This window comes from Melozone crissalis, unplaced genomic scaffold (assembly GCF_028551555.1).
Source record: "Melozone crissalis strain CALT ecotype California unplaced genomic scaffold, PUWL_Pcris_2 ptg000009l_1, whole genome shotgun sequence".
Taxonomy (NCBI): domain Eukaryota; kingdom Metazoa; phylum Chordata; class Aves; order Passeriformes; family Passerellidae; genus Melozone; species Melozone crissalis.
Window position 1 is genome coordinate 21,281,566 of NW_026535787.1, and position 21,102 is coordinate 21,302,667.

Consider the following 21,102-nt stretch of genomic DNA (forward strand, 5'->3'; position numbering starts at 1 on the left):
GCCCAGAAGCATGAGCACTGTACAAATGATTCACAGTTAATGAACTATGCCTTACTTCCTGAGCTGAATCTCAGAACATATTTGCTCAAATTGATTTGAGCTCTAATGAGTTGGTGACTCTTCAATATCCACTTAAAAGGAGAAGTGACATAATTTCATTCACCTAAGGTGAGCCTCAAGATTCTTAAATAGCCCATTCTTTTAGGTCTTTATACAGATTATCACTAATACATATTCTTCAGCTATTAGGACTCCACTGATACTTGACAATAAGGAGGAGGAGGCAGTCAGTGTCTTAAACTGGCCAGATGCAAAACAAAAATCACTTCAGTTCACCAAATCTATTTAAAACAAGCACATATTGCAAACAGGAACAAAAGCAAAGCTAAGTCAATATATAGATTTAAGTTCTCTAGTATGATGAACAGAGCACAATGTGGGGTTTATCAAATGGATAAGGATACCATTGACCCATAGGAAAATAGTATTTTTCCTCAAAGCTACTCCTACTGAAAGCTTAAGCACACTTTCTCTTCCATTTCAGTACTCAATGACAACCCAAACAAAAGTTCAGGAAAAGCAAACCTATTATTATACATGTCAAACACAAAAAAACCCACATACCAATGTGTATATACAATAGATGGGATTAAAACCTGTCTTGCATTCCCAAAATTAAGATATCTGATAGTGTAAGGGTTAATGACACCTCCATGGATCATTAGCTTGTTTAAATGCCACCTCCATGAATTTTTATTCTTCCCCTTCCAGTGTCATTCTCCTGGTTATATTCCAGGTGTCCTTTGATATATGCCAAGCAAAGCATGAGCTGAGAAAGACCAACTTCATATCAAAGTGCTGCCTATTCCAGATCAATTAGCAATTGCTACAAACTGCTTAGACTGCATATATCTAATACAAGACACAGGGAAGAACATCAGTTAACTAACAGAGGCAGAGTTTTATAATTTGAAGATTCAAATTTGGAAGACAACTAGAACAATTCTAACATTTATCTCTTCCTGTACTCTTTTTGATTATCAATTAATGATGTGTGCAAAGCAAAATGGTTTTGGAGAAGAAGGGAGAAAATTCATAAAAAAGCAAAACAAAACTCCAGTACTGTAAAAGTTGTGGCTGCTTAAGTAAGTCACAGATTTCACTCAACTTTTCTTTTTATTTAGCAAATAGAACAGTGTCCTGTTCACAAAGAGGTTTTCTTGAAAAGACAATGTTAAACTTCTGGCCCCCATTACAAACCTAAAAATCCTTTTCAGTTAATTAATTAACTTGAAAACATTAAATTAAAATCTGTGTTATCACATTATGTCACTATAAATCGCCATCTTGTTGAAATATTTGGAGGCACAGTTTTTTAGTAAAAGAAATAACAAAATATTGAACCAACAAGTATCTAACAGATAATTGGAAGCCCCTGTGTCCCAACTTAGAAGTGGATGTATACTCACACAGTACAAAACAGGAAATTTACCACTGTTTTTACTTCCTGTTTTACAATCTTAGATGCAGAGTGTATTAATAAGGCAAAAACCGTATCAGAATGTAATTTCTGTGTTTGTAGTTACAGCAAATTTATCAGACCTCAATTTATCGACAAATTATTCACTGTGCCATTTGGTCATATATATGTATCAATATGATCTTTGATCTGTAAAGGAAGCTGCTAAAATCATATGCAAGTGGCAACAACAGAATTCTGTGTTAAAAAGAACCACAGACCATGTTAGAGAAAGTTATCCCCCTTTCCAGGAGATGTTGGAAGCTTGCAGTATTTTCACTCAACACTGAGTCAAAATAGCACATATTCTCCATTTACTTATTTGCTTGAAGTGTCATAGGAACAAAATGAGCACATCCTTGGAATCTGTTTTTAGAAAGGAACTTGGAAGAAATTTAGTTAACCAGCCCCTAGTTTTCCAAGATGTGCAGTAATTGTCCACAACTTGTGGCATCAGAAGACGAGGCAGGGAAATTCCTTGCAGAGCTTTGACTTTGGATGTGATTTCTAGATTTCAGTGAAACTGTGTTTCAAAGCGTACTTAGTCATACTTGGGGAATTTCTTTACCTTTCAATCGAGGACTATGCACATGCATTCTTTGCAGATGAAGATTTATTGGGATGAATTCTAGTGTTTTTTATCCTTTGCTACAGCTTGATTTAAAGGAAGAACCTGAAAAACAAAAGTTTAAAGAATCATTGTCTTAACCACCCAGATGTTTTTGTATTCCTTTTAAAGGGAGACAATACTTGTATGTGAGGAGTTGTCTTTAATTTACCTTCAATGGATAATTATATATTAGGAGATGAAATGTTCACTGAGTCTCAGCATGTATCCATACTGGAAGCAACAAAGCAGCATTTAATTCACAGAGCAATCTAACTGTTTTATTCTGGGAGACAGATACTCTTCCCTGCTGTCTGAAATCAGTCTGTAGTCTGCTGGAGACAATGCAGCAGTTAATGTGCATTGCGTATATTCTGTGCTAAAACTGCAAGGTTACAGAGCTATGATGGCGCTGCATTTTTCCAAGTAAGATTATTTTCTTTGAAGAAAAGTATTGTATTGAATAGGCTATGTGTTCTTCCTAGAAAGAAAGTAAAGAAACACAAATGATCTTAAGGAAAGCCATATATTTGTTCACAGGAGGCATGATGCCTTGGAAAAACAAAACAAAACAAAATTAATATAGCTGTATATTTCCAAAACATTAGAATTTGAGTAGTTTTTTGGTAGCATAAAGAAAAATAATTAAAGTCTGACAGCGTGAAAATATAATTTACCTGAACACATTTAATACAGAATCTGTATAAAATAAAAGGGTGTAGATTAGGAAAGAGAGGTGGCCTTGTCTTCTGACTCAGGCAGCCCAACGTTTACCTAGGCCACTTTTCCAACATTCTATCATTTCGCCAACTATTAATTACTAGAACTAAAATTCCTCTCATTCAGATGGAATTTTTAAATAAGTTTTGCCAAGGTTCAGCCTTTTTTTGAAGCAAACACATAAAAAGATAAAGAAAATATTTTAAATTGTTTTTTGCTTGCCCAATCAAGACTTGCTAGTGTTTATCTGTTGAAACTGCCACAGGACTGAGCACTGAGCCTCCCAATATAAACCACTCTGCCAGAGGGCACCAACGATGCTCCAGACCAGCCAAGCTTGCTCAGGCTGCTCCCTAAGTTAGGAACTTAAAATTATAATTTAATACAGATGAAGAGCACAGCCAGGAGTCAAAATTTTAGATTAGACAGGAAATCCCATGATGCAGATTGAAACAAACAAATAACTTTCAAAGTTCCACTCCCTCCCAATATCACCAAATCTGTGCTTTAGAGTTACCTGAAATTACTGGGGTTTTTGTTTCCTAACCCTTATATCTTCCTGGTATATTTCCTTACAATAAAATGCTTTACATTCTCTCAAATTCTCCCATTACTGAGGATAAAAGTGTTTGCCAAAACAACTCAAATCTGAGATAGTTTTAACTTTCTTAAACATCCATTTTCAATAAATATGCTGGTAAACCAAAATTGCTGTCTAACACTAATGTGGCTTCCTCATACTTCCACAGCAATCTCTCAACTTCAAAAAGAAATTAGGTGGTCTCCTAACAGCCTTCTCTACTAAATTCCCAAATAGTTTGGTTGAGTTCAAGTGGGTATCACTCAAAAAGCCCAACATGAGATTATTGTGCTGGGGAAGCATGAGCATATTTTGGAGAAATTTTATTTGCAGGTGCTATCTGCCCTTCTGAACAATTCAACACAAACTCAGGCAATATTTTAAGATGAAGAAAGACACCTGCACTGGTTACACTGAACAGCAAAATGGTTTTTGGCATGCCTTGAAATATGTTGACCTGAAAAGTCTGAATTAAAATTGTACTCACATCCCTAATCTTAGCAATTTCTACTTCATAAGTACTTGAATTTCAATGTGCTCCCAACATAACTATTTGTTCAACTACAGTATTAAATCAAATCTATGTCTGGCTCGCTTTTCTAATCTGGTATACAATCTTGTATTAGGTTGCTTTGTTTTCTGATTAATGTCCCTTTCTCTTTTACATGTGCTGATTTGCTCCTCCTGGATGACCTCAGTTTCCCAGGACCACATTATTTCTCTCAAGACCCAATTAAGATGGGTCCTTTAACATTATAAACCCTTTAGAAAGTCACTTTGCACAATACAGGTCTTGCAGGGTTTATGTTTAATAGATTATATAGTCTATTTTTTAAAATCTCAAAATGTCCCCTCAATATTTTCCTGAATGTTATAATTATTACATTGGATCTGTCATTATCTGTATTTATTGGCTTGTTTACGACACTTTATGGAGCGCTTTCAAGATTAATTAGGCAAAGATTGAAAATACATATAGATACTATTTAAAACAGAATCAGGAAGTGCCATACTGGGCTAGACAGTAGATGCCAAAATTGGAACTGGGATATTCTGATGATGGCAAACAATCATAAATACAAGAAACGTCACTTCTGCCAACAAAATGGAAATAATTATACAACATTTAGTGCAACACAAGAGCTTTTTCCCCCTCCAAATATTTAAGCAGCTGACTGACTGCTTTCAGAAAGGTGACTTTCAGTTAGAGACTGGTTTTTTTTTAATACACTCAAATCGGATTTCTCCTTTTCTGTGACCAAGATCTCTGCATCCAGCTCTGGGCTCCCAGCACAGGAGGGACACAGACCTGCTGGAGTGAGTCCAGAGGAGGCCACAGAGATGCTGATTGGAACAGTTCAGCTTGGGAAAGAGATTTCAGGCTGATGCAATTGCAACCTTACTGCCTCAGTACACGGAGGGAGCTTACAATAAAAGCTGGAGTGGACTTTCTACAAGATCATGTGATGACAGGACAAGGGGATTCAAACTTAAATGAGGAGATCTGGATCAGACATTAGGAAGAAATTCTTTAATGTGGAGGGAGGTGAGACACTGGAACAGGCTGCCCAGAGGAGCTGGGGATGCCCCATTGCTGGAAGTATTCAAGGCCAGGCTGGATGGGAGTTTGAGTAACCTGGTCCAGGTGGGCTAGAACTTGATAATCTTTAAGGTCCCTTCCAATCCAAACCATCCTTTGATTCTAAGATTTATATGTATTTTATTCCCACTGAATATGCCAGTATTTTATAGCTAACAATCTAATAAGCTCTGAAAGGTTCCAGATAAAATCACAGATTCCCACCTGTATGCTTCCCAAGCTCTGCCAGAGTGTCCTGGTACATGCTCAGCATCTGATCACAGTGAGCAATTACACTTTTGCGCATGTTGTCCCAGTGAGGAGCAAGCTCTCCCAAGTCTTTAAGCTCCTGATTCCTGTACCAAAAAGCAAAAAGGGAAGGCGCTAATTAACTCATTAATCTATTAAGATTCATCCAAATTAATCTAAAACCAGTTTGCTACAAAACATCAGAAAGATTTCCTAATTGAAATAAAATCCGTTTTTGGACTGCTTGTGAGATCTGCTTTTCATCTCTCTTTTACAAGTACACAATAAATTATGTCAGTAGATAATGCAGTAACTTTTGTGCTCAAAACTCATCTGGTATAAATGCAGTAACCTTCAAAATGAAATACCACTTCTTTCATGAAGGAAAGAAGGCTTCCAGGCTCCAGAGAGTTGTGCTCAGAGCAAGTAACTTTATGTGAAGAGATATTAAACAACATTGGAAAGAATATAAAGTTTCTTTTTCCTGCAAAACTTTCAGTATGGTTGTTTTGATGCACTACTCTTTGTATACTTTCATAAACACATATTTCCAGCATTGTTTCTACAAATTCAGTTTAATCAGCACATCAGCTCTCACCACATTTCTTCAGGATTCAAAACAAAATATACACAAAAAATCCCAACACCTGCTCCCTAAAATGTCATGTCCAGTGTTCATCAGGTCAAAAAAGTACTGCTATGGTAACCAAACATGTCACTGGAAATCCAAAAGGAAATCCTTTAGTAAATTATCAGTTTTCCTGTACACTCTTGAGAGCTGACCTGAGTGAAATAGAGATCATCTGAATTTCCTGCACAAACAAGCTTAGTACTTTGGGCTTTCTGTTTGGTTTTTCCTCTTGCAGAGGAAGTTTCTCCTGTATCTCTCCCAAAGCCATTTTGTGGGACCTGCTTTTAAGGAAAATAAAAGATCTTCAGTCAGTCTTCAAACATCTGGAATTTGGCAGGAGAAAATGTTTGCAACACAACCAGTTTTCATTATTTTCCTTGGAGCATCAAGAAGAGTGTTCCACTGTAATTCTTGGAAGTCTCCAAAAAGTCTTCCAGAAGACAGTTCTTGCATACAGAAAAATTATGTAAGAAAAAGCAAAAATGGGGTAGAAGAGGTGGAAAGAGGGAGGAAAGGACCAGTGAGCTTGCAGCACAGGAACACAGAGCTCACTTATGTGAGCAGCAGATCTGACCATTAGTCAAAAAAGCCTTAAAATGACTTCTTAAATGGAACAGCAACACACTGGTGGTGCTTTCCCCATCATTATTAGCTTTGCATTAGTGTGAGCAGTGCAGTCAGAACAAGCTCCATAGGCAGACCTCTGCTCCTGGTGAGGTGACAATCAAAACCAGAGAGACTGCACTGGAAGCGGAATTAAAGCATTTCATTTGTACATGTTCTTGAAAATATCAACATGGAAACAAAGACACAACACGTGGACTTGCTGACAGTCTATGTTAACGATATTATTACTTTCTGCCATTTAATTGCTCCTGAAGCTGAACCAATTAAACTTTCCTCCAGCAATACAAACCGGTAATGCTGTAGCATAAGAACAATCTGTCACGAAGGGATATGAGAGGATAAACCAAACGTTCTCAGGGACCATTTTCTTTGCCAGTTTTTAGCAGTATAACATGAGGTTCCCTTTCAATTAAAATCTTAGGGCTTCCTTCTCAGAAAAGTGTGTAAAATTTGTCAGGGTATGCAATTTTGTTTATGTGCAGTGATAATGTTTTGGCCCTTAATATTTATGGTGTCTGATTTAATAGTTTTAGCAACAATGTTTGGACCTGGCTGGCTTCCAAAACTTTACTACTCCTTCTGTATAGGAATAGAGTATTCTATCCAAGAACTACATCCCTGCCTCCATCTAAGCTCATGCCTGGAGCTGCTGGTCTCAAACTGAAGTTTGAGAGTTAACTCCACTGACATCAATAGCGATGGGAATATTAATTTTAATAGGTCTTCAAGAAATATCAAATCCTGCCCCCATTACTGGTGACAAGGTTGGTATTTGTTTCTTCTCAGAAACATGTACAAATCAATGAAGTAAAAATTCAGTCTTCAATATGTGGCAAAAAAAGACACATCAACAATGCTTAAAGTGAGAGTACAGCGCTATAGCAATCTAGAGCATACACAGCGTGGAAATTTTAAAGACTACGATTTCTGAATTTATTTGCATTTTAAACTCCGGCAAAATCAAAACCATTAGAAAACAGGATTATATGGCAGACACTTCCATAGAAAATAGTCTCATAGCCTCACTTTATATCTTTATTTCTTTTTCTAATGAAATTATAGAAGACAGAGGATTTAAATTGGATTTATGTCTTGTGGTCTTTTTACAGTTTATCACTGCTGTTGTTGACTCCATAAAATTCTGAGTTATGAATGAAAAAAGAGTTGTCTTTTCTATATCTAAACTCCATCAACAATACTCCACAGTACCAAGCTTTATTATTATTACATGAAAGGCCTTTTCTAAAAGTAAACAGAGTGGAAAAAGCATAATATTTTTCATTTTTGAAAAAGTTTATAGTTCACACTAATACAATTGTTGAAATTTTTAATAATATTTTAATACTTTAATGTTAACTTATTTCATTGAATAACTTTAAAAACACACTTCAACCAGTAACTGTGTCAAACAACAATTGTGCTATTAAAAAGCACATAAGCTGAAAACGCTGTATGAAGGCCAAGTAGCAATTTTTTATACATACAGCTTCAAAAATCTAATGATGTGTTTCCTAGTAAAGCAAACATGACAAATTCAAAACCTAGAAAACTAAGTGATTTTGGCCTCCACTAAGCAAAATGAGCTTCTGAAATCTACTTTTGCAAAACATCAGAAGCAAAGAGCTTAGCAGGATTCAAAACAAGAGGAGACATTTCTGCAGATTATATTTGCAAAATATTGTAACAGCATAAAAATTCTGAATATTTATCAAACAGGAGTTTTGGAGTAAATATAAACCATAAGCTTTGGGATATGACTCAATCATTCATACGTAATGGAAGTTTAGAAGCTTCTAAGGAAAGGAGCACAGGAATTATTCTTCCTAACAAAGTTCACTTTAAAATGTATGGATAACCGCTTCATCTTTTTTTTTTTTTTTTTTAAAGAACAGAATCAGATAAAATTACTCTCATTTTTCTTTGCTACAAAATATGCTTCTGTGATATATAGGCAATAAACTGCAGACAAACAATATAACATTCCCTCCAGAAATAAAATACTCATAGCTTTTTCACTCTGTTGTTTCCAAACCAGGCAAATAATTATTATGGAGGAGTCAATAAGAAAAAAAAAAGAAAAAAAAAAGGAAAAAAAAAAGGCACGTTTTTCTTTCTCTACTAATAATCTCATTTCAGATTCTCTTGAAAACAGTTGCAATTTTTGTCTCCTTACAGAATTTCCCAAAATTATTTCAAGTTTTGGTAAGCCTGACCCGACAGGCAACTAAAAACTTCAATGTGAGTTGTGCTTACCTTTGCATGCCCTGAACAGTTGTTTAGAAACAGAAAAAGAGAAAACAAAGCAGAAAAAAGAGAAAAAAGAAATCCCACCAGAACCCCATGAGCAAACTACCCACCCCAAAAATGGCAACAAATACATTTAAAATTATTTTAAAGCCTCTTTTCCTATGCATGTGAGGAGAATAGACTGGGGTTTGCAAAGCCATGATAAGATTTTATATGGTTCCTAAGAGATGAAAACTTTAAGTTCCTTTTAAATTTCTATCCACTACACTTTTTATTATACAAAAGTGTAGACAATTATAAGCTAAATTTAACTTGTTTCTCCCTTCCTACTTTAAGACCATTTTGCTTCCATTCCTGCTTTAAATTCTTTCCCTTAAAGTTAAAATAAAGTCAAATACCTTTAGAAGTTACAAATTTCAAAGCATCATCTCAATAAATGAAAGGGTTTGGTTAACAATGAACACTGAAGTTTTATCAAGAGACAATCAATCTCAAGATGGCGAGAAAAGGGAATTTAAACTACAATTTTTAATGAATACTGAATAGCATTAACACTTACTGGCACATTTTTATAGGTAATTGCTTCAGACCTGACTATATTGAAGCCACAATAAAAAAAATGAAACAGGCTGAGTATGATAAGCGGCTTCTGAGACAAAAATATTTATCATTTTATACTAACAGAGGGGAAAAGACACAGAGAAGAATACTTGAGCCCACACTGAAAATAGCAGCATCCTCCTCACACGTTCTACTAGACTACAAGTGTAAGGACTCCACAAGAACACACATCTCCACAATTGCTTTTCTTGAAAAAGAAAGGCCAGACAAAGCTGAAGCTCCAACCCACACTCTTATATGATGGTAGATGACACAGATGCTCCTGTTCCCACCATCTGCTGGTATTCTACATAGTGTTGCTCATTTTGGTTAGTCTTATCTCCTCCTCCAGACTGCATCAATCACTTGGTCTCTTTCTTTCACACCCACACTTTCAACTAGGCTTGAACAGCTCAACCACACCGGCAGTCAGGAAAATCAGAGGCACTTATCTCAATCTTTGTGCAACTTTTACTTCTGTTTCTTTATCAAATCTTTATTTTGGTGAAGAGAAAACCCCACCATGGTGAATTCTTGCTAGGAGTTTGTCCAGGGAGGTGAATTCTATAATATGATACAACAACAAGGGCTATTACTTGTATTATGCCTTTGGAGAGAATAATGCAGAAGTAGTAAAAGTGGTTGAAGTAATCCTCTAACATTTAAAAGGCATTTACCCATGAGGCAAATGAAAATATGGGAAGTGCATGAACTGTGAGACTCAGTATAATCTATTTTTATTGCTTACTGCAAAAACCTTGCACATAAGTATTCTCAAACAAGATGAGGCCATAAATGCCTAAACACAGTACTAAATGAATAAAATAAACTATAATAACAATTCATAGGAATTTTATAACCCATCATCATCATGCATAAGGATGTATCAGTCCAGTGACTTTATTAAAATCAAGATTCCAGCCTCCTACATGCTGTTCTATTGGCATGTAAACATCATAGGGAAGCAACAGATGGGGTAAATAAAAAAAGGAAAAGAAGCTTGATACTGCAGAACAAACAGCCACAACAGGTTGTTTTGGGATGTGACACAACAGGAAGGAATTGCCTCAAAGTGCACAGGATGGCTTTGGAATGCAGCACTGGGTCCCAGCATTACTCTTACACATGAGACCAGCTGCCCATCTATGTGTTAAGTAACTTGCATGAGGAAGGAGGCAATATCTTCTACATCATGCATTATCACTGGAAGAAGAAGGAGGCACTGTCTTCAGGGTAGCCCTGGGTTACTTAAAAAGATGTTTCCCCAAATTTTATCAGCACAGCTTACAAGGATTCAAGGACAGGCTCCATTTTAATCACTGCAATGGCAAATTGGACATTCAAAGGCTTTTGGGACACCTGTGTTCTCTATTCTCCTTTTTCTCAAGGCCATACACATTGTTATGATTCTTAGATATCTCTCTGGGTTATGAGGCCAAACATTAGGGTTTCAAACAAACATTACTTTGGAATCCTTTTCTTATGCCAACTAATTTAGATTAGCTAAAGGAATGTCAATTTTATCCTCATTGCTCCTTTATTCACTATAAACTTGTCATTTTTCATGGCATAATGTTTGTCTATGTTATTAACTCTACCCAGACACATAGCCAAACACAGCACAATGTTGCTCAGCCCCCTGTCATTTTCTGATCCTTTATAAAATGCTAATGTTCCAGAATATTTAACTTGTTAATCAAACAGTGGTGCTAATAGGTTTAAAGCCATGACTGCACTTTAGCACAGTTCATTGCTCAGAACTTATGAGGTCACTGGAGTCCTATTGAGCAATCAATTCTGTTCAGTTACAGCTGTAAATTCTTAGCAGCTGTAAAGTGCCCATTTCATACTACAAATAAATATATTTTAGCTCCTCGTCTGCATGATTCAAAGTCAGAAAAATATCATTTATATTGCTGCCTCTTCCTTACCTTCTCATGTCCTCCTTTATGTGCAGATTTATTAGTTCTTTAGGAACGTGGAAGGAGAGGGTGGTCTCAGCCATCTGCTCCCGGATCCGCATCCACTTGTTGTCAGAAGTAGGGAATCTATACAACTTACAAACAGGGTTTCTCAACACTGCAAAGAGCAAAAATAATATCATTGCTTTCATGTGCTTATATGACTCCAAACATTTCTGACAATAACCTGCATAATTATTATATTATTTCCCCCTAGCTTACAAAATTAATTTTAGTATCATTAAAATTCCACTAAAAACATTTAATTTCTATTTCATTTTTATACCAGCATGTGGAGGGTAAAGTATTACTAGTACATCAATAAATCGCATTTTACCAGCAGAGTAGCTAACTTTTGAATTTAGGTCTTCAAAGTAGTGAGAATGTCAATCAGACTCTTTTTCTTACATTTCAGCTGAAGTTAGGAAAACCAGAGAGCACAAATGAACAATGAATTCAATACAGCCACCACCACAGCTTGCCAGCACCACTCACAATTCCAATAAATTGCACAGGACTCAGGGTTCAGCTGCATCTTCCCCTGGACATGCACATACAAATCATTAATGCAAATTGGAGGTGTGCTTCTGCATTAAAGGAAACTTGAACATATTAGAGTTACCTGGAACTTTGATGGGGTCAAGACACTGCCACTACATAGAAATAAATATAACAGCCCTGCCGATATGTTACATACACAGTTTTCAGATCACTATTGCAATGTGACATAAGAAAATCACATTTCTTTGTATTTTGGAAGATTATGTTTAAAACCCACCACATTTTTTATTTTACAGTTTTCATGTGTTGGCTACATTTCCATTCAGATCTTAAAACGATGCCATACAATCTACTCTCTCCTTTCCATCTTTTTATTTTCTTTTTTTACCCCACTCTTATTTTCCAGAAAGATCAAAAAGGGGGAAAGCTGAGGAAGAAAAAGTTCTGTTTCACTAGTTTGGTAAGTTTACTTGGAGACAAATGATTGCCATTTAACACACACATCCACAATATCTTGACTTGGAATGAGTGACAGCTACTAACAGTGACAGCTACTAACAGACATTTCACAGACACCATTAATGTTTATGTAGTCTGATTTGTAGAGAATTAAAAATAAAAGGTACCCAAACTGCCTTGTCTATCTAAGCAATCAGGATTTTTAACAAATATCCTTTAGGAAAGGCCTAAAAGAAGACCAGAGATTTAAATATACTGATAATAAACCCACTGCTTGCAACCCGAAGAAAGGAGCAATGTTTAAGTGGTCGCACTGCTCTATATTCCCATCACTCCACTGAGATGTCTTTCATCAGCAATCTTGGATGAAAAACTGTTGTTGGATTATGCCCTTTTCTGATCCAGAGATGGAGCAACTGAGTTTTAAAAAACTTTTATTCTATTTTCAATCTCTTGGGAAGGGTGAGACAATACAGATGTTATAATTTACGCCTTTACAATCAGAAGCCAACTATTTCTTAATTACAGTACATTACAAGCACTTCTTGCCATTTTATTGTCATTTTATGAGCCTTTTTAGAGTAATTTTGCCTTTAGTCCTTAGTGATTTTACTTTCAAAAACTAAATTTTCACTCAGTATTGTGAAATAAGGGAAAGAGATGCTTAATTTCTCTGACATATTAAAAAGAGCAATTTTTCTTTACTATCAATACCCAAAATATCTCAATGTTCAAACCTCAGGAAACGAAGGGCTAATTCAAGGGCTAATTTAAGTCTGGCCTTAAACAGAAAACTGCCAAACCAGATGATAATTTTGAGTTGGTATTGTTTTTTCTGTTGTGCCCCCCGATCAGCATATTACCTGGACATTTTAAATGATGATGCCCCTGACACAAAAGATTCTTTATTTTACCTTTTTATATCTACTTCCTAAGGAGTTTATCAAGGGATTTTTTCCAAGAGCAGCCCTTAAATTCACACTCGGAATCTACTACACTGAAAAATGCACATTAATCTGTGAGAACCTAATGCAAATATGTATCTGAAAAATCTCTTTCCTCCCATCTCCCCACTGTTGCCACCATCACAAAGAAAAACAAACCCCAGAAAACCCATCACAACTGCAGCAAGGGACAAAGAACACTAAAAATATGGATTCAAAGTTGTGACTTTTATTGTGGCTAGAATTATTAAACTCCTCTCCAGGTACTAGCTTCATCTTCAGGTCTTTGATTCAGGTCTGAATTTTCAGACATGGGGATAATCTCAAGTGTGTTGTAAGTTTTTAAATGGTCAAATCCATGGGTTTAAGAAGAAAATTTCATTTACAAAGTCAAAAAAAGCCTGGGCATTTTTCCCAAATAATCCCAATATGCAGTATTGCTAAAGCTTAAGATTTAAGGCCAATAAAAGCTGCATAAGTACTTGATGTTTTTTCCTTATAAACAGAACTACTGAAGGCATGCAACTCCATAAAAATCTCAGAAGTATCTTCCCCTCCAACTGCAACAATAATTAATTTCTAACTGTAACAAGTTGTCTAGAACCAAATTCTAGAGGGCATGTACAATAAGAAGGGCAAGACTAGAACTGGTTTTCATAAAAAATAGTGATTAAAATGAGTGGAAGTTTCATCAAGATAATCCTTGCTGTACTTAGACAGTGATCATGAGAGGCATTGAAGAAAACCCAAAATCCACATGAACTGCAGTGGTTAAAAAAGAGAAAACTCTGTTTTAAAAGCTTTTCTCTACAGCATCAAGTCTGAAAGCCAATGCCATATATTTACCCATGAATATTTTTGGACATTGTCATTTTTAATATGAAGACCTCTGTGCTTTTTATTCCATGCAATATCCTTCACATTGCTTCCTCTGAAAGTACAATAAAAAATAATAAAAGATTGAATACTCTGGTTTTATTTTCATTCCCTATTGAACATAGATCAAAGCATATCTTTGCCATATATTAATTTGCTAACAGTGTTCCTATTTATATCTTTCTTTGTAGCATAGGAATATGATGTGTATTACCTCAGGAATAATAATTACAGCTTTCTTCATTTTGCTTAATTTCAATTACTTTTCTTATCTTTCTTTTTTTAATTTAGAATGCAATTTGTTTACATGTAAACAACTGGCAAACTCTCCAGTATTATAAATAAATAACTGAATTTTGAGACGTAAATTCAGTCTCTGGAGGTATAGAAGCAATAGTGATAAGGCTCTGAAACACACTGCTTATTCCCAATCGCTCAATAAGCATCTCATAACTCACTGGAGGGCTGAGAGTTCCTTATCCTAGGATTTAAATTTCACAAGAATGCCAGCATGCTTCTATGCCTACAAGCTTAAGGATTCACAGAGGCAGGTTTTTTTTTCAGTTTCATCATTTTGAAGGCCTGATAAACAACAAGAAAATACCAGAAAGCTTTACAACAGCATACAGGTGAACTAAATATGAATGTATATGGAAAACATACTGTTCTGGGGGTAGTTCTGTATGAGCACAGCATGTCAGCAGGAAAGTGGAGGTGATGCTGCATGAGAAGAGAAAGTCACAAATACAGGAAACAGACTGAAGACTAATTATTTATCTGAGAAAAACTTCCTGTGAGTGCAAACTCTTCCCAATAGCCTGCATGCTGTCATTTCTTGCATATGCACCTCTTTCCCCTCAATTCCTTAAAAAAAGCCTGACAACCCAAAAAATGACAAAAAAAAAAAAAAAAAAAGCAAGCTCTTCATGGTGTGTTTGACTTTATAAACCCGAGTAGTGTTGGATGGGCTTTGGTTTTATATTGTGTTTGTATATGACAATAACAAATGTGAAAACGCTGCCTAGATACACTGTAGAATCACGTGGAAATATTCCTGACAAATTGATCGAGACTTCAATATTCCTAAAACTGACATCTACCTTGGAAGTTCCAACAAAACATATTCACAACCTACAGCATTTTCCTATACAAAAGAAGTCAACAAAAAACCCCAATCAAACCTATACAAGGGAGGCAACAAACAGAAAACAATCTGTTGTGAATCAGCATCGTTCTCTGGCAGAAATGTCATTTCTTCAAGTCTCACTAATCTGGATGACATTCAGAATCACAACCAAAGAACTGCACTGGGCTAGATGAAATCCTTCACCTGGCCTCTGTATCTTGTGCCCAAGAAAAGCCATAAATACACACCTGGAGACACAGGATACCCTCCATGCCTCCAGCTATTTCCAATTCAGGAATTTCTGGAGCCGGATGTAGCTCCGGCACATTCAGAAATTCTCAATTAACACCTTTCTCACTTTGAATTGATGAAAATACATGGTACTTCTGTAGAACATATTTTTTCTGATTCTGATCTAATCTCAACAACTCACAGAAAAAAAATGCAATATTCACACACATATGGAAGAACTTAATTTTTGGCAGTTTTTAGGGCTTCCTTCAGACTGCAAAGCAGATTCAGAAAGTCTGCCCTATCAGAGAAATCAGATTAAAAAGTTTCAGGAAAGATTTTAAAAAGTTGTAAAAGTTTGGTAACATTCCTCATCAACGGTATGTAGCAAACACAGAATTCTTGACAGTGCTGTGGTTTTAGATGACCCATATAACTTATTTGTGACATTGTTATTGCTGAGTAATGGAGATTCATAAACTCGGGCTAATAAAGGTTTTATGGCACAGCACATCAGCATGTAATACTCCTCAGCATAATGAAAGAAAAATAGATCTTGTTTAACACCATGCACTCAAGCCCAAGCTGGCCTAGAATTGAGAATGCCTTGCCAACAGCTCCCTTCATTCTAGGACAGACAGTTTCCAGATCAATCTGAAACTGCCACTTCACCAGTTATGAATGAGAGAGATTGATTGTCCTGGGTATTCACTTACAAATAATGCAGAATTATTTTACAGAATGCCGTGCAATGACACGACAGAAACTAATGACGGTAATTCCATGCCCATGGAAGTCACTGACAGTGATTTTTAGTCACTGAAAATCACTGAACAGTAAAGATGCAGGAGATGGAGATTTCAGCACTGCTTCAGAAAGCGCAATTGACACACATTTATTCAAACTTCTCCGTGAAATGATAATGCCAAACACGTATAAAACACTAAAATATTGAACTTGAACATCTGTGCAGCATTTGAAGAGACATTGATGAGCTGTGCCACAAATCTGTGTGATTTCTACAGGACCAGAGGTGGAGTTGCAAGAGCCGTCTCTTACAGATATTGGAATTCTTACCTGCATTTAAGGAAGGCAGGTTGTCCTTCCCACTTATGCCCTCAGTGGCTGTACACTCACGAACCAATGCACACTGCAAAAAAATACAATACAGATGTGACACATTCAGGGGGTCTGAGATAAATCCATGGCAGTTTATAAAAGGTAGGCTGAAAACCATGAGTGATAATAATACAAACTTCCAAAGTCTTACTTAGAATTTACATTTTTCTTTATATTTCTGTTCCAAGATACTGAAACACAGTCAGAATTATAGCCAAGAAAATGAAAAAATATGATCAGCTGTTCCATAACAAAAGAGAAATGTTTCCTACCAGTATTATGGCAGAAATGTTGAGAGATAGTAATAGTTTAGCTTTATTTTACTATAAAAATAAGGCACTTTAGTTTAAAACCATTTTTGACAAGTTCCATACTTTCGAAGAGGTTTCTTTAGACAAAGCAGTTTTCACATGCACAGTGCAAGAAAACACTTCATTAATTTTTAAACAAGGGAAAAGCAGGAAGCACAAAAAAGTCCTTAAAATGTGCTCAGATTTTGTGATTCACCAGTTCAAAACTTATTTATTTTTTATAAATTCAATTACTCACCATTCTCACAATTGCATCCTCACTATCAACATATAATCCAAGACTGTGTTGCCACTGATTTGTACAAACCAAGGACTCCTTTAAAGACCATACATTGGTCATGAGTCTGGTCTCTCTTTACAAGTATTAGAAACCCCTAGAAAGCTGCTATTAAAGCCTTCTGTGTCCCCCAGGCCCAACAGAGCTCAGTAACTACATCTCCAATAACTGCAAGGAGTCTCATTCCACATTCTGCAGTGGAAGAAAAGCCAAATAAAAGAGAAGGCTGAAAAAAACAGCTCATGTTGCCTATATTGTGCAAGTTTTATGGGTCAAAATCAGGAAGATTTCACAGCATTTGTTGCTTTTTTGGAACTGGTCACACTCATCTAAGGCACTGAAGTTCTCTGAGATAAGCAGTGAAAAAAAAGTGTGAAATTTACCCTCAGACTGATTTTGCTATGCAGAAAAGATACTGAAAATAATGTCCTCTGCTCAAAAAATAGTTTTATGTGTAACTTCCAAACAAAAAAATCCTGCATTCCCTGTAGCAATATTTCCTTTTATTCAGGAAGAACAGGATACACCACAGTGTTAAGCAGTGAACTGTTGTATTCGGGCTGCAAAAATTGTGTGCTCCCATTTAATGCAGATGAACCTGCCCCTTTGCAAGGGAATTTACCTCTTCTTTGCTTTGCCTGTCTGTCATTCTTCCAGCTTTTCAGTATTGTGGGCACAGATTGCACATAAAAATCAACATAAACAGGACTTCAAGGGCAGAAACCAGACCAGCTGTCCAAGGAAAAAAGAAGCTCTATTTATGGCATCTCTCTGGACAGTTTTTATCAGAAGTGATCATATATATTCAGTTGAGATAAAAATAAGCTATTTTTTTTCTTCAAGAAGGAAAGGGCCTAGGAAACTCAGGTCAGAATATTACTCTGTACATCTTCATGAATTTGGTTTTTTTGGATGGGGGAGATAAGTTTACACAGCACTTGCGCCACAAATTTTGTTTTAAGTTCTTAACCCAATTTGGTAATTAGTATTTTAGACATCTGGTACAACAGATCATTCTAATTAACTTTGTGCAATAAACTGAGTTTCTACCTTTTGATCCTGAGCATCTGCTGTGATGTGGTCTGTTTCCCCCTCATCCAGCTCTCCCATCTTCATAAGATTGACTTCAATGGTACCAACTGTCTTTCCACCATCAGATGTCCTGGGAAAAAAACCAACCCATGACACTGGGTCACTTGCAGCATCAAATCCTTTCAATTAGAATAACATCAGTAAATATTTAGTGCCCTCTCCATTCTGTAAAGTGCAGCCACCGCTATTGAGCTGGCTATTTACCATCACAAACCAAATGTTAAAAACAATGAGGCAACTTCTTCAGGACAATGAAAGCTCTCATCACAACACTGAGGACAAGTAAGTGCTATAAATGGTGCATGAATCCATGAACACTGCCAGGTTCTCATTCTAGACCTTATCCTCTTTGTGGACCATTGGATAAAGGGCTGTAACACTGCACCAATATTCCACTTAGGATCTGCAATCTCAATGCAGAGTACATGGCTTTGTTTCCTAACAATCTGCAAAGAAAGGACAGAGTGTATTAACAAAATCCCTGCAAAACCAAAACAGTGAAGCTAATCTGAATATCACGTTTTCCTTTGTAATCCCTCCACAGAGAAATTATTCAGAATCCATCCCATTTCTTGAACTATATGGGAATGGTAGTATAGTTACAGGTGAATTCCTTCATTATCATCCCCATAAATAGTTTACTTTCAATTAATCAAAACCAAATAATTTAGATGTACATCACTGAGAGAAGAGCATTGCTGACTTCCTTTAGGAAGAAACAAGGATTTAAACTCCTGAAAGATACCAAATGCTTTTTCAGCTTTCACTGGCAGCACAGCACCAAGTTTATCTCCCTGGCTTCTTCTGAACAGCTACATTTTTTTTTTTTAAAGGAAGGAAAGAAGAGTAACTGATAGTTTCATAATAATGAGGAAAGGGTAACAAAAGGCACCAAGCAAAAATAGGCAAAAAGGAAATGACGAGAATAAGTTCAGCACAATTACAAAAACACAGCGAGGAAGGAGAATCAAAACAAATACGTGTGGGGCAATACTGTGTCTTTTCTGAGCAGTGGAAATGAAGAGTGATGAATCAAGAAAAAAGAATACATAGAAAACTTCAATGTCATAAAATCATAAAACCACAGAATTATTGAATATGCTGAGTTGGAAGGGACCCATTAAACAAGTTCAGCTCGTACAGTAAAATCTCAAAAAATAGTTACCCCCAAGCTTTCAAATTAAATAATTATCTTCCTTGAAAACCATTAGGCTTTACTATGCACTCAGTAGAATACACTCATCTTGCAACTACACAAATCTGGTCTTCTATAAAACCTTGCAAAATAAACATAATTCTTCATATTTTACATGTGCAAAACTTCATCTGCTCTAAGCCAAATTGATTACTGACAGTAAAGAGTCTATTAAAAATGAACCAGTTCCAGATAGTTTTGCAATTGAAGAAGCCTGTATTAATTTAAGAAGTATCCAGAAGAAAAGTAGTAAGGGTTCAGTGTCCAAATTGTGCTTATGAGCAGAAATACATAATAATATTGAAAGGGCCTTCTGAATGAAGAACTTTCCCTGGAGTCGCTACAGCCGTGTGGCTTGACTTCTCCTTCTTGTGTCAAACCAGCACCCAAACTAGGCTCTGTCAACAAATGCACTGCAGCATCCCCAGCAGAAAGGGAATACAGCAGATGTCAGCAAATCACATATCTTTAGAAGCCAAAGTGTGTGGTTATGAGACTGACAATTTTTCAGGAGCTTAAGGTGTTCCGATCAAAGTGCCAAGCAAATGAACTGATCCAAACCAACAGGGCCTGTTGCTCCAGTAAAATGGAAATGCTAACTACACTTTCTCATCCTTGTCTCCTGTTCTTTAGAATCCTAAATATTTCCCTTGGTGCTATTATTAAAAGCTTGGCCTCAGTATGACAGCGAGCATTGCACTGTTTGCCTGCACAAGGAGCAATATGTATTTTGTATGGGTGTAAAAACAGTGATTGATATAATTCCACTTTTATTTTTTTTTTATTATTATTTTCTTCTCAAAATCACTCCTGTTCTGGTCTAATACATATTTAATATTACAATCTGTTACAGGTGTTACCTGTAAGAGAAGGTAATGCAACACAATAAAACTAAACAGTGGGACTTGTTGCATTGTAGTTGTACTCCTTTCTCCAGTTCTTATCTTCCCACACAGAAATATGAAGACACATTTTTACGAAAAAGGCAACAACAACAAAATCAACAAATCCCAAACCCAAAGTTTCTTTTGAATGCTACAGGCATACAAATCAACAAAGAGCTCTGTAAATGCCCAGGGTAAAACTGTCAGACTGATTTTAAAACACCAGCAGTGCCTGAGAGTCTTCAGCTACTTGAAAACATGCATTTCAAACTTTCCAGCAATACCATGAGATTAAAATTTCATTTGAAAGAAAATTTAAAAAGAGAAACAGAAGTGATGGAGTGGGAAAAAAAAAAAGCTTAGCGATCATACCTTAGTAGGATAAAACCCTGCATAATTTTACTTTGCACTAACAGTATTGCGCACACACACACATTATGTATACACCTCGTGTCCTTTGCTTGTAGAGATGTAAAAAGTCTCACATAGACACACTGTTCAATACAGCACCAGATAGGGAATCAATTGGTTTTAGGATACTTCACAATGCATTAGAATGAGATCAGCTTATTTGCTGTAGTTTAATAAAGCTGAGAAGGGCACTCTGCACTCACACGGTGCAGTGAAGACGGTCCCTGCACCAAATTGCTTTCAGTCATGAGTGAGGAGACACATCCCCACAAAACAAAGGACTGCACCTTGACAACCTGCTTAGGGCGAGTTGGGATGGGGAATCTGGCCAAGAGAATAAAATCAGCATCAACATA

The 21,102-nt window shown here is 36.3% G+C and overlaps 1 pseudogene; it reads right to left on the reverse strand.

The window, feature by feature from the left end:
* The window catches only part of LOC128933315 (inositol polyphosphate 4-phosphatase type II-like), a 130,951-nt pseudogene that overhangs the window by 61,475 nt on the left and 48,374 nt on the right, over positions 1–21,102 (reverse strand).